Source organism: Tetrao urogallus, assembly GCF_951394365.1.
Source record: "Tetrao urogallus genome assembly, chromosome: 30".
Taxonomy (NCBI): Eukaryota; Metazoa; Chordata; class Aves; order Galliformes; family Phasianidae; genus Tetrao; species Tetrao urogallus.
In genome coordinates this window covers 573,975-582,889 of record NC_136843.1, presented here as the reverse complement: position 1 = coordinate 582,889, position 8,915 = coordinate 573,975, and the positions used below count along the sequence as shown (strand labels likewise).

Sequence of the window (8,915 nt, the reverse complement as noted above, 5' to 3'; positions counted from 1 at the left end):
TCTAAGGTATGGTGCGATAACTGTCAATCTAGCGCCCATGGTACGGCGGTATGTCGGTCGGGAAACGGCAAGCAGAGCGCGAGTCGCCGCGCAACGACAACAGTAGCGACCTCGGCAAACAATGCATTGCCGACTCTGACCGCTCCGGCTCCGCCGTCCTCTCCCCAGCCACCCCCGGCAGCCTCGGCTTGGACCTGGCAACCGCAGTAGATGTCACGTTAATCGACACTAGACCGCAGAAGGTTGCCTCGGAAGTAAAGGCACCAATTTTGATAAATGGACAGCCTGTTGGAGCTTTGCTCATTGGTCGCTCCTCTACTGGGTTAGCAGGTTTATTGATATTGCCTGGATTAATTGACAAAGACTATACAGGAGTCATTCAAATTGTAATGCACACATGGCATCCACCTGTACATGTCCCCGCTCATTCGCGAGTTGCACAATTAATTCCCTTACCGCATTTAACTGCAGCTGTGTCCCCGCACTCTCCGGAAAGCAGAGGAGATAAGAGTTTTGGATCCACAGGGGGCCTCGCACTCTTGACTATGCCTCTGCATTCGAGACCAGTGGTCCCGATTGCATTGACCTATCAGCAACATACTATTACTATCCGAGCGCTGTTAGATACTGGTGCAGATATTACTATTGTAGCAACGAGCGCCTGGCCTCGACAGTGGCCGACAGAATCGGTCGGAAAGGGGGTGGAAGGAGTTGGTGGAACTGTCTCGGTGTCTCGCAGTTTGGATCCAATTACAGTGACATTAGAAAACCGCTCTGCGCAATGCAAAATTACAGTAATGCCCCTCCCGGTGGGTGTTTCAGCACTAGTCGGCCGAGACGTACTGGACCAGCTGGGTATTATCCTCACCAATTCAGAGTCTTCGGGTTTTCCCTAACGGCCACTGCATGGGCTTTCCCGATCCGATTGCGATGGATTTCTGATCATCCCATTTGGATTGATCAGTGGCCGTTGAAACAGGAAAGCCTGCAGTATGCCAGTCAGTTGGTACAAGAGCAATTGCAGCAAGGGCATATCGTGCCTTCTACCAGCCCTTGGAATACTCCTATTTTTGTGATTAAGAAAAAATCGGGGAAATATCGGCTGTTACATGATCTGTGTGCTATTAATAATCAAATGCAAGCAATGGGGGCATTGCAACCAGGACTGCCAAACCCATCAATGGTCCCGGAGTCATGGCATCTGTTAATAATTGATCTGAAGGATTGCTTTTTTACAATCAAAATTCACCCTGATGATTCAGAACGCTTTGCTTTTACATTGCCAGCAATCAATAAGAGCATGCCAGCAGCGCGCTATCAATGGGTCGTGCTTCCACAGGGGATGAAAAATAGCCCTACCTTATGCCAGTTGTTTGTTGATCACGCGTTAGCACCGATCAGAAAAGCTTGGTCTCATGCTATCATTTATCATTACATGGATGATATCTTGTTTGCTCAATCTGAACCTTTTACTATGCAACAAGAAGTTTTCCTACAGGAGCAATTACAGAAAAACGGCTTGCAGATAGCACAAGAGAAGATACAGCGGGAAGCGCCTTGGAAATATCTGGGATGGATAATCACAGAAGGGACTGTCCGCCCACAGAAGCTTAACATCAACTGTGAGTTACGAACCTTGAATGATGTCCAACGATTTTTTGGTGACCTCCAATGGTTGCGGCAGGTAATCGGCTTTAGCTCGAAGGACCTAAATGAGTTACGGCCGCTATTGAAAGGCACAGACCCGGCAGCCAAGGTGTCTTTGACCATCCGACAGACACAAATTGTGCAACAGCTATTACAACAGATAGCAACAAGGTCAGTATCTCGCCGGTTACCTGATGTTCCATTGTCTTTAGCCATTTATCTTATAGACTCACAGATATTGGGAGCGATCGTACAGGAAAGCCGAATACTGGAATGGCTTTTTCCACCTCTGCAACCCCGTAAGACAGTACAAATGAAAGTTGAAACTATCGCTGATCTGGTAAGAAAAGGTAGACTTAGAATTCGAGCTATCGCTGGCTCTGAACCTGCTTGTATCTACTTGCCTATACAAAAAGACACTCTGGACTGGTATCTCTTGAATTCACCGACTCTCGCGGATAGCCTGCTTTCCTCTACTTCCCTTGTTGTCTCCTCACTAAAGCCATCTCTGCTAACACATTTTAAGCAGGTCGAGTGGATGCCACAGCCAAAGTACTCTGAAACTCCATTGATGCATGCGGTGACTGTTTTCACGGATGCAGGGCGAAAATCACGTAAGGCTTCTGTGGTATGGAAGGAAGCAGAACAGTGGCGATCACACATACTTGATGCTGTAGCAGAGGACTCATTACAAACATTAGAACTGTTGGCAGTAGTATGGGCCATGTCGCACTGGATGCACCAACCAATCAACTTGGTATCTGATTCATTGTACGTAGTAGGAATTGTCCAACGGATAGAAGGAGCTCAAATACGTGAGGTTAAAAATCAACGATTGTTTACGCTGCTATGCATGCTACATCGAGCTGTGATTATGCGCACTGCGCAATATTGTATGATTCACGTACGAAGTCATCAAACATCTCTTGGACTAGCAGAAGGTAATGATAGAGCAGACCATCTCGTTTCGGTAGCTCTCCCGGAAGACACGTTTCATAAGGCACAGCACGCACACTCGCTGTATCATCAGAATGCCTGAGGACTAAAAAGACAATTTGGTCTTCCTTTAGCGGATGCACGAGCTATCGTACAAGCCTGTCCTCAGTGTGCCCATCATGGTCCAGGTCTAGGCTTAGGGGTAAATCCTCGAGGTTTAAGGCCTTCACAAATATGGCAAATGGATGTAACCCATGAACGTAGTTTTGGGCGACGTCGGTATCTTCATGTCACCATTGATACCTTCAGTAGGTTCATTTGGGCCACAGCTCAAACAGGGGAGCGAGCCCTTCATGTCATTAGGCACCTAACCGTTTGTTTTGCAGTGATGGGGGTGCCAGAAGTTATAAAAACCGATAACGGTCCAGCCTATACTAGTACCCGTGTGCGCCGTTTTTGTCAACGATGGGGAGTCAGGCATCAGTTTGGTATTCCCCATTCTCCCACGGGACAAGCGATTGTTGAACGTGCTCATCAGATTGTTAAAAGATATCTGAATAAGTTTGACATAATAGATCTTGATCAAAAATTGGGGCATACATTATTTACGCTGAATCATTTGTGTATATTTGGGGAAGTTGATGTACCACCTGTAATTCGGCATCAAGCCTATCTACAAGAAAATCAGTCTATGAATTCTAAAATTTCTGCAGATGAGAATATGGAAGTGATGTATAGAGATATGAAAACTGGTAAATGGATGGGACCTGCCCCAGTCCTTTATCTAGGGCGTGGTTACATGTGTGTACTTACTTCAGCAGGTCCGGTTTGGGTTCCAGCTCGTTGGACTCGGCCTAAGATACCTTCTCCTTCTATGGATGACATTGATCAAGTCGAGCCAACCGAGGGAACCGCTGTTGTCTTCAGAAGCTAATATATGGGTAACTTGGGCTAATAGAACAAATCATCCAGATTTCTGTCTTAGCTTGAAATCAGCAGGAGAGCCTTTTCGCACTTGTTTAATTGGTTGGCCAGATTATGATTTGTCCGCTTTTCAACATTTTGTATATAGCGTTAAGAAGTGTAATTATAATGAAACGGCTACCCGTAGTGCGTGCTTGATTGGCCAACTGAATAACACCCTTCCATGGGATCCTCAGGAGTTGGATTTATTAGGATCCCGAACAGCAAGTAATGCCTCAGGAGACATTAAATGTCTCTTGTTTGGTCCAGGAAGTACTTATGATAAATTTGCTATGCGCTTCACTAGGCCACAAAATCCCTTAAGTCCTTATTACGGCAAACCATGGACTTCTGTATTTCCTCGGAACGTGGGAGCTTTCGCCTTTAATAACTATTGTGGTGGAAACTTTAGCGTAGGCAATGCGTTTGGCCTTAGGTACACTCGTATTTCTGGGAGGTTACAGCTGGAAACCCTAGTCAATATGAATACAGCAAAAGCCCTTCCCCCCGGTATATTTCTAATTTGTGGGGATAGGGCATGGGCCGGGGTACCTAAGAATATAGTAGGAGGACCCTGTTATCTAGGAAAGCTAACCTTGTTTGCACCACGGCGAGCAGAATGGATAAACATCAATAAGATGCTATCTGGAGACGACCGCCTGAGGGATCAACGCTCACCAATGATTCTGGCTGAAGATTGTCGTGACGAGGTACAGCTATGGACAGTCACTGCGAACATCTTTGCGTCTATCCTAGCACCAGGTTTGGCGGCTGCACAAGCCTTGAAGCAGATTGAGCGATTGGCATGTTGGACAGTCAAACAAAGCAATATTACGTCCCAGATCCTTGAGGAAATGCTGGAGGACATGGACAGCTTACGGCACGCGGTGTTGCAAAATAGAGCAGCTATAGACTTTTTGCTGTTAGCGCAGGGACGCGGGTGTACTGATTTTGAGGGAATGTGTTGTTTTAATTTGTCTGATCATAGTGATTCCATACATAAGCAGATTCGCTGGCTCCTGAATCACACGCAATCTGTGAGTAAAGATCATAATCCCATAGATGATTGGCTTCGTTCTACTTTTCCAGGCCTTTCCTCATGGGCATACGGCCTGATAAAAGAAGGTTTGCGATGGTTACTGATCTTGCTATTAATAATTATATGTGGACGAATTGTATATGGCTGTCTTCAAAGGGCAATCGATCCCCCTCGAGCCATGCCAGTGTTTAATACAACATTTTCGACGAATGATTTTATTCACGATTGGCTTAAGGAGCAAGGAGGTCATAGCTCCTTGGAATATCTTGAGATGCGTCCATAAAATAAAAGGGGGGGAAGTGCAGTGGATTTTATTGAGTATCTGAATCTGGGTTTCTAGAAGATGCTCGAACCAGCTTGCGTGGCTTAGGAGCCAGGGACAGTTTGTGTTTGGAATGTAGCATAGATTGTACTATGTAGCTAGATTGTACCTAAGCAACGGTGCATGGTGAATAGGTTTCAGGAATGCTCGCTTTTGTTCCTTCGATATGCCTGTCTAAACACTATACCCTAGGTATGTGATTTATAGAGTTGTTTATAACCATGGTTTCGGGTTCTGTATCTATATAAGGTCTGCTGTGGTTACCAATAAACGAAGCTGTTCACTCATATTGAGTTGGCGTGCTTCCCCAGGCTTATCAGCGGGTTTCCCTGGCCAAGTGGGTTATTCCCGACAAACACCTTTCCTTGCCCTTTTTATTCTTAGATGTCATATCTGGAAGTGAGGTACCTAAATTTCAGGCAGCTTGTACCTTTGAATCACCTGCTCATTGGTATCTCCTGGCCAACTCAAGGCCCTGTAAAGAAAACTTCAGAGGCGTAACTGGTAGCAGCACTGCTTTTCACATGATACTAAATCCATGCTATGTTTGTGGTGACGTATTCAGTGACAGTATTCCCTGTAACTACTACCTCAAATATATATTCCCATTTGGGAAAGCACTAGAGCTTGCTCTCATGTCAGTCCGGGTTCTGTGGCTGATTCAGCTTTCATTCTGACTTAAGGAGAGAATCTGAGCAAAATAGATAATATTGCTACAAAACTTTAAAATGAGCAAAGCAGCTTTTGAAATTCCAGCTGTTGTAATATAAATAGTTAATATTCCTGTTCTTTGCTCAAGCCATTACTGTTCCCTCCATTAACAGGTTTTAGTACAAGGTCTGGTGTTGAGCCCCTGCCAGCACTTTAATCTGTGCTGCCCAGCTGCACTGAAATAACTCGCATTGGTTTGGGAAACAAGCCCTCCTAGCCTGTTGCACAATAGCAACATTCTTAACTGCCATTCTTTTCTGCTGTAACCACCCATAACCTTGAACTGCGGTCATTCATATGAAAACCCAACTTGCAACCTTGTAGTTTGTCATTTCTTTTCTAAGAACCACTGCCTTAGCAGCGCTGGCCCTTCTTGAGATCCGCAAGTGTTGAAGTAACCAACTGTTACATGCAGCGAGTCTGCAAGGGATGGTGAATTGTACATGCTGCTTTCTGTACCTTTTAGAAAAGATACTTAACATTTTAAAGAAGAGCTGGTTTTATACATTAAACAAAGTGCTACAAATTGCTGAGAACCTGTTGAAATGGTGAAAAGTGCATAACTAGATGAGTGAATACAAAAAAGGTAGTTTCCCATTAATTGATAACTTTCTTTTTGTAGGTCGCTGGATTTGTGATTGTTGTCAGAAAGACCCTCCCATCCCCAGAAGAGGAGGAAGAAGGGGCAAAAACAGCAAGGAAGGCTAAACTCCCCTAAAAACCCTTGCTGTTTCAAAATGTAACTGCACAAATTGAAGTGATACTTTGGTGCTATTTAACCAACCACTTTTAAGAGGAACAATACCACTGCGTTATTCTTTTTATCAAATAAACTTTTAATTTTGGCTATATAACCATTTTTGTGAGACAAGTCTCTAATCACGTCCTGTCAGCTATCTAGACAAAAAAGTCAAATTCCTGTTCGAAAAGAAAAAGCTTTATATAATGAAATTTAAATGGTACATGCACCATTTGTATAAAATTATAGTACCACACTTATTTATTTCAGTGTACTCATCTGTAAGCTCTGTGAAAAGAGAATTACAGAGCAATTTAAATACATACTATTTGCATAGCAATTAATTTGAAAGATTCAAACAAGGCAAAAAGTACTCCTGGAAAAGACTAACTTTGAGGGAAAAAGTGAACACAATCTGACTTTCTTACAATATCCTGAAAATTCCTTTCAGCAAAAATTTTCTTTGCAAACTAATGAATTATTGATATAAATTTACAGGGAAAAAAAAGGGGCTGTAAACACTAAAAAAAAAAAAAAAAAAAAAAAATCAATCTCAAAAAGCTATAAAAGGGAGATGTAAGAAAATACCTCTCAGGCTTAAGGTACTATATACTGCATTGCTTTTAATGAGGAATGAGAATGTTCTACTGCCAAGTAACAACAGCTGAAGGCTTTCCCTCCCTACTGTAATACTGAAGTAACATGCACTTGATTCAGGTCATGGATTTGCAGAGGTGGTGAGTGACTGGACAGGCCTCTGCTTACAGATGACTGATGTACAGCACAAGCAGTCAAATTATAGCCCCTCCATCCCCTTATTTGGCTGTTTTTTTTTCTTCCTTCACCCTACATCCCTCAACTTCAGTACGCTTCAAAGCCATTGCTTGTTAGTTATACTGAAGGTAACCTGTCAGAAGAGCAGGATTCATTTTTAAATATGCTCCAAATTGAGGGGGCACTACAGAGCAGCAGTTTGTATTCCACTCTTTATCAAGAAACTAATGACAGAAAATCATTAAGAGTTAATTTTTCCTAAGCACCTGCTTAGGGATCCCCAGCTCTACATTCAGTTTTAAGCCCTGATCTCTGAAGAATACTGCAAATAGCACAGTTGCTGCTCATTTTACTTTTAGGGGAAAAAAAAAAACTTACAATATAAAATTAAATATGGCTTTTTTTCTCCCCACCACTTTCCTTCTGATTTACGAAAAGTAAACTGAATACTTCTTCAGGAAACAATAAAGAGTATTAAATATTATAGAAAGTTATTCATGTTCAATTTCACAAACTGAAATGTGATTTAGTCCATCATGTATCAATTTAAAAAAGAATTTCAAGTATTACCTTAAAGATTCCAATAAGTATAGTCCAGAAAACAGACTCTTCATCCTGAGATTCATCTTCTGTAGAGTGCGAGTATTTCTGGCTTGCCTCCAGCTCCTCTGGATTGTAGGAAGCCTCGCCAAATGGATGCTGTACGACTGTTCGATCATAGTAGACTTTCATTTCAAACTCACTCTCCTGGTGGGAGGGATGCCCATAAATCCCTATTCCCACTGGTCGGCGGAAGTGTGCTGCTACGTGGACAACATCTTGGCCACAAGTAACAGACTGTAACTCGTACTCGTCAAAGCTGGGGTGAAGAGTCATATTGGATACATACACATCCGCATCACCTTTTAAACCCTGCATCTGAAGTACTATCTTTCCCTCATGATTTAGTCTCAAGTAGCTGCAGTTTCCTGCTCCAATCTGGCCTTGAACAACATGAAGAAGAATCCATTCTTCAGGTACATCCTCTTCCTCAAAGGTATTTACCAAACATAGTACTCGAGCTGCCACAAATACTATCAGGATTCTCCTCCAGCGTGCTGCCATGGCTCTTACGTTTTATTCTGATTCTTCCTATTGTCAAGTCCAGTACTCTGTGAATACAAAATGATTTAGAGTTAGTATATTTAATTCCTGGATGGAATCAGTTTTTGTTCACACCAAATCAAGCAACTTCAATAAAAGCTGGTTATTTACTGAGAAAACACAACGTGCTAAATGATGTGTGGATTGTTTCTCTGCCCAAAAGCGGCATATTGTCACTGAAGAAGCGTGTGTGCACTTTCAAGTTTTTGTTACTATATGAACGCTCAGCTCTTTACAGCACTTACCTACACGACAGCTCAGGCTGCTGGGGCAGGGCAGAGAGGGAAGGGGCTGTTACACAATCAAGGCTCCCGCACCCTTTCCTCTCCCTCGTGGCACGCTGCTGCCCAGGCAGCCTCAGCACAACAGCTGCACTGAGTAATGCATGAGCTCTAAACCTTGCCGAAGACTTCCAAAGAATGCAGCTGACCGAATTTAAATGCCAGTCAAGGGTGCTTTGAAGCTTCAGATGGCTTCCATCACTTCATGCCTTCCGCAAAGACTGTACAATTACCTTAAACACGACAGCTACTACTACACTGTTGGTAACCCGCTAGCATCAAAACAAACTGCATGACTCCCGCTGAAACGTCACTTCAATCGCACGGGTTTTACAGCTAACAGACAGAGGAACAACAGCA

The 8,915-nt window shown here is 43.3% G+C and overlaps 1 pseudogene across 1 annotated transcript; it reads right to left on the bottom strand.

Annotated features, from left to right (window-relative positions):
- Nucleotides 1-7,677: 7,677 nt before the first annotated feature.
- LOC306956443 (UPF0669 protein C6orf120 homolog pseudogene) lies at nucleotides 7,678-8,235 on the bottom strand (annotated as a pseudogene). The gene has a single exon. The product of its transcript is annotated as a UPF0669 protein C6orf120 homolog pseudogene (transcript).
- Nucleotides 8,236-8,915: the final 680 nt, after the last annotated feature.